Below are 5,887 nucleotides of genomic sequence, written 5' to 3' on the forward strand. Positions count from 1 at the left end.
GCCGAGAGATCAGCTGTTAGTCTGATGGGCTTCCCTTTCTGGGTAACACAACGTTTCTCTTTGGCTGCCCTTAACATTTTTTCCTTCATTTCAACTTTGGTGAATTGACAATTATGTGTCTTGGAGTTGCTCTTCTCAAGGAGTATCTTTGTGGCATTCTCTGTATTTCCTGAATTTGAACATTGGCCTGCCTTGCTAGATTGGGAAAGTTCTCCTGGATAATAACCTGCAAAGTGTCTGCCAACTTGGTTCCATTCTCCCTGTCACTTTCAGGTATACCAATTAGACGTAGATTTGGTCTTTTCACATAGTCCCATATTTCTTGGAGGCTTTGTTCATTTCTTTTTATTCTTTTTTTCTCTAAACTTCTCTTCACGCTTCATTTCATTCATTTCATCTTCCATCGCTGATACCCTTTCTTCCAGTTGATCGCATCAGTTACTGAGGCTTGTGCATTCATCACGTAGTTCTCATGCCGTGGTTTTCAGCTCCATCAGGTCTTTTAAGAACTTCTCTGCATTGGTTATTCTCATTATCTATTCATCTATTTTTTTTCAAAGTTTTTAACTTCTTTGCCATTGGTTCAAACTTCCTCCTTTAGCTCAGAGTAGTTTGATCTTCTGAAGCCTTCCTCTCTCAACTTGTCAAAGTCATTCTCCATCCAGTTTTGTTCCATTGCTGGTGAGGAGCTGCGTTCCTTTGCAGGAGGAGAGGCGCTCTGATTTTTAGAGTTTCCGGTTTTTCTGCTCTGTTTTTTCTCCATCTTTGTGGTTTTATCTACCTTTGGTCTTTGATGATGGTGACATACAATGGGTTTTTGGTGTGGATGTCCTTTCTGTTTGTTAGTTTTCCTTCTAACAGTCAGGTCCCTCAGCTGCAGGTCTGTTGGAGTTTACTGGAGGTCCACTCCAGACCCTGTTTGCCTGGGTATCAGCAGTGGTGGCTGCAGAACAGTAGATATTGGTGAACTGCAAATGCTGCTGCCTGATTGATTCTCTGGAAGTTTTGTCTCAGAGGAGTACCTGGCCGTGTGAGGTGTCAGTCTGCCCCTACTGGGGGCTGCCTCCCGGTTAGGCTACTCGGGGGTCAGGGACCCACTTGAGGAGGCAGTCTGCCCGTTCTCAAATCTCCAGCTGCGTGCTGGGAGAAACACTACTCTCTTCAAAGCTGTCAGACAGGGACATTTAAGTCTGCAGAGGTTATTGCTGTCTTTTGTTTGTCTGTGCCCTGCCCCCAGAGGTGGAGCCTACAGAGGCAGGCAGGCCTTCTTGAGCTGTGGTGGGCTCCACCCAGTTCGAGCTTCTCGGCTGCTTTGTTTACCTACTCACGCCTGAACAATGGCGGGTGCCCCTTCCCCAGCCTTGCTGCCGCCTTGCAGTTTGATCTCAGACTGCTGTGCTAGCAATGAGCGAGGCTCCGTGGGCATAGGACCCTCCGAGCCAGGGGCGGGATATAATCTCCTGATGTGCCGTTTGATAAGCCCATTGGAAAAGCGCACTGTTAGGGTGGGAGTGACCCGATTTTCCAGGTGCCATCTGTCACCCCTTTCTCTGACTAGGAAAGGAAATTCCCTGACCCCTCGGGCTTCCCGGGTGAGATGATGCTTCGCCCTGCTTCGGCTCATGCACGGTGTGCTGCACCCACTGTCCTGCACCCACTGTCCAGCACTCCCCAGTGAGATGAACCCGGTACCTCAGTTGGAAATGCAGAAATCACCCGTCTTCTGCATCACTCACGCTGGGAGCTGTAGACTGGAGCTATTCCTATTCGGCCATTTTGGCTCCACCCCACTATATATATATATATATATATATATATATACACACACACATATACGTATATATATGTAATATATATATACGTATATATATAATATATATATATACGTATATATATATATATTTAATAATGACAGGAGGGTTCAGAACACCATCTTTTCCAAGAATTTGGATTTTGAGAGTAGGAATGAAACATAATGGCAAAAAAAAAACCATAGCATAGGCCGGGCGCGGTGGCTCACGCTTGTAATCCCAGCACTTTGGGAGGCCGAGGCGGGCGGATCACGAGGTCAGGAGATCGAGACCACGGTGAAACCCCCTCTCTACTAAAAATACAAAAAAAAAATTAGCCGGGCGTGGTGGCGGGCGCCTGTAGTCCCAGCTACTCGGAGAGGCTGAGGCAGGAGAATGGCGTGAACCCGGGAGGCGGAGCTTGCAGTGAGCCGAGATCACGCCATTGCACTCCAGCCTAGGCAACAAGAATGAAACTCCATCTCAAAAAAAAAAAAATATTTCCATCACTCCAAAAAGATTGTGCATGCTGTTTGCAATCCCCACCCTCTACCCTCAACACTAGGCAACCTTTAAATTGCTTTCTGTCCCTATAGATTTCCCTATTCTGATTATGTCATATACATGGAATCATATAACATGTGGTCTTTTGCATCTGGCTTATTTCCCTTAGCGTAATGTTTTTGAGGTTCATCCATGTTACCGCACGTATCAGTACTTCGTCCTTTATTTACTTATTTATTTTTTGAAACTGGGTCTTACTCCATTGCCCAGGCTGGAGTGCAGTGGTGCAATCAGGGCTCACTGCAGCCTGGACACCCTGGGCTCAAGTGATCCTCCCACCTCAACCTCCCATGTGGTCAGGACTACAGATGCACACCACCGCACCCAGCTAATTTTTGTATTTTGTGTTTTTTGTAGAGATGGTATTTTGCCATGTTGCCGAGGCTAGCCTTGAACTCCTGGGCTCAAGCTATCCACCTTCCTCGGCCTCCCAAAGTGCTGGGATTACACGTGTGAACCACTGTGCCTGGCCCACACATTTTTTAATCCATTTATCAGTTGATGGACATTTGGATTATTTCCATTTTTTGGCTATTATGAATTACGTTCCCATGGACATTGGTATACACATTTTTGCATGTTATAATATGTTTTCATTTCTCTCTAGATATTTAGAGAATTGCTGGATTTTATGATAACTTTAAGAAACTGCCAAACTGATTTTTAAATTGGCTGTCTTGTTTTACATTCCCACCAGCAATGTATGAACGCTGTAGTTTTTCCACATCCTTACCATCATTCTATGAGTATGAAATGGTGGTTCATCATGGTTTTAATTTGCATTTCCCTAAAGATTAATAACGTAGAACACTTTTTCATGTGCTTATTGGTCATTTGTAGATCTTCTTTGGTCAAATGTGCATTCAAAACTTTGGCCCATTGCCCATTTTTTGAGTTGTTTGTCTTATTATTATTTAGTTGTAGGAGCTCTTTGTACATTCTGGCTGGACACAAGTCCTTTACCAGAAATACGATTTGAAATATTTTTTCTGGTCTATGGATTGTCTTTTCATTTCCTTTTTTTCTTTTTTCTTTTTCCTTTCTTTATTTTTTGAGATGGAGTTTCGCTGTTGTCACCCAGGCTGGAGTGCAATGGCGCGATCTTGGCTCACTGCAACCTCCACCTCCCAGGTTCAAGCGATTCTTGTGCCTTAGCCTCCTGAGTAGCTGGGATTACAGGTGCATGCCACCACGCCCAGTTAATTTTTGTATTTTTAGTAGAGACGGAGTTTCACCATGTTGGTCAGACTGCTCTGGAACTCCTAACCTCAGATGATCCACCTGCCTCAGCCTCCCAAAGTGATGGGATTACAAGTGTGAGCCACTGTGCCTGGCCCTTTTCATTTTCTTAATAGTGTCATTTAAAGCACAAAAGTTTTATAATTTTGATGAAATCCAGTTTATCAATTTGTTATTTCATGTTTTGTGCATATCTAAGAGATTTTTGCCTAACCCAAGGTAACCAAGCATCTTAGTTCATTTTGCGATGCTATAACAGAATACCTAGGTACTTTATTTTATTCTATTTATTTGTTTTTTTTAAAACAAAACTAGCTTTAATTTGTCCAAAAGCCACACACAGCTGTCTAGAAACTGTTTCTGGAAGGGAAGCCAAGAGGGAGTCCATTATGCACAGTGTCAGGAGGCCTCTAGAAGTTTTCAAGCAAGCCCAGGATGTGCTTTTGCTCCTTCTCCCAGAGCTCCGCATACCCCTTGATGATATGCCTGACAATTTTGATGGAGCGTCCTCACATGTTTAGGATCTGGTGAACCCTCTGGCAAATCTGGGGGACATTGGCATTACAGATCTTGGTCATAATGCAGCAGATGCACTGGAGAACAAAGAGCCCTGCATCCAAGCACTGGAGGTAGAACTCATCCCCCATGTCACTGTCTATGGTCTCTCCACGCTGGACCATGTCATGTTTTTCCTCTTCATTCCTCTTGTCTGCCACCTGCATTGCATCCAGATATTGAAAATGCAACTCCATTAGTCTGTCAGCCTACTCACTGTCATTTTCAGTGAATTTATTCAGAAGCTGGGTTCGCTGATGCCCTCTCAGGTTCCACAAAAGGGAAGCCAGAATGGAACAGACACGCTCTTTGTGTTCCTTGTCAGTGGTACCCACTTTCTTGATCTTCCTGGGAAATTCCATAAAGAGGGGAAAGATGATTCATAAGCCAAGAATGTCAACAAATTTACCGCAGTTGTGGGTGCCCTCGCGTGCAATCAGCACTTTCAGTACCCCGCTCCGTGAGATCTTCTTTTCCCTGAGCATGAGATTCATCACCTGAAGACCCTCGCCTTTCAGGAAGTGCTCACGATTGGAAGTGAGCATTAGTTAGAAGCAGAGTGAATCAAACAGATTCTCCATCATCTCCTGCTCCTTTGCTGTGCTGGGATTGTGTCTTTTAAACACAGATAACTGCTGAAGAAGTGCATCAATTCCATCCAGCTCCCCAAGCAATTTCCTGTTTTCATCATTGTCCTGGAGCAATATGGCCTGCATTTCACTGCAATACAGTTTGTTGGCATCAAAAGGCTTCTTTGCCTTCAACCTCTTCAACAGCCACTGAGGAAGACCCTGCTGGGCACCTTTTGTACACATCTCCGGCTAGAACTCAGCCATGTTTTCCACAATAACAAGAGTGTTATGGACACCATTGGCCTGCTCCTTCACAGACTCATCCAGGCGCTCCACATTCTGCACCAGCAGCGCTATCACCTGCCCATCCACCAGAGCATCAATGAGTACTTCTGCTTCCTCTTCACTGTCATAGAAGATGTCTATATCTGTTAATTCCTGACTCAAATCAACCCCAGCTATGGACACGTCTGTATTATTGTGTCCAAGCAACCCAAGAGGTGACTGCACAGCATTCAGCTCCAGCAAAAGGTACAGGTCTGGCATGGTGGCCACCACGTGCATCTTCCGAATGATGTCATGTAGGTCCAGTTGGGATTCCATGAACTTCTCTGGATTGTCTGGAAACTTAATCCGCAATTCTTGGTTTTTATATGCTCACTATTCAAATGTGAGGATCATTTTCTTCACTGAGCTTTCATCCAATGGCTCCTCCTCTTTCTCTTCCTCCTCACCCTCTGTGTCAATAATCTGAAGCAGCCATTTTTTGTCATCCTCTGCTTCTTCCACCACAATCATTTCCTCTTCCCAATCTTGAGTACTAGTTTGTTTCCGATGCATCTTCTGCTCCAAGATCCTCTTTGTCATCTTGGAGACATTTTATGCCCCTGTTGGGCTGCTAGCTCAGAAGTTTGCCCATGTCCATGGTCCCTGGCACAGCCAACCTGTGTAATTTATAAAGAACAGAAATGTATTTCTTACAGTTTTGGAGGCTGAAAAGTCCAAGATCAAGGCACCAGAAGGTTTGGCGTCTGGCTAGGGCCCAGTCTCTGCTTCCAAGATAACACCTTGAATGTTGTATCCTCCAGAGGGGAGGAACATTGTTCTTCATGTGGCACAAGAGCAGAAAAAAAGAGAGAACCCATTCCAGAAAGCCTCATTTTAAAA

At 44.7% G+C, this 5,887-nt stretch overlaps 1 pseudogene; it reads right to left on the reverse strand.

The window, feature by feature from the left end:
* Window positions 1-4,003: 4,003 nt before the first annotated feature.
* LOC116811052 (beta-catenin-like protein 1) lies at window positions 4,004-5,645 on the reverse strand (annotated as a pseudogene).
* Window positions 5,646-5,887: the final 242 nt, after the last annotated feature.

This window comes from Hylobates moloch, unplaced genomic scaffold, assembly GCF_009828535.3.
Source record: "Hylobates moloch isolate HMO894 unplaced genomic scaffold, HMol_V3 SCAFFOLD_7, whole genome shotgun sequence".
Classification (NCBI taxonomy): Eukaryota; Metazoa; Chordata; class Mammalia; order Primates; family Hylobatidae; genus Hylobates; species Hylobates moloch.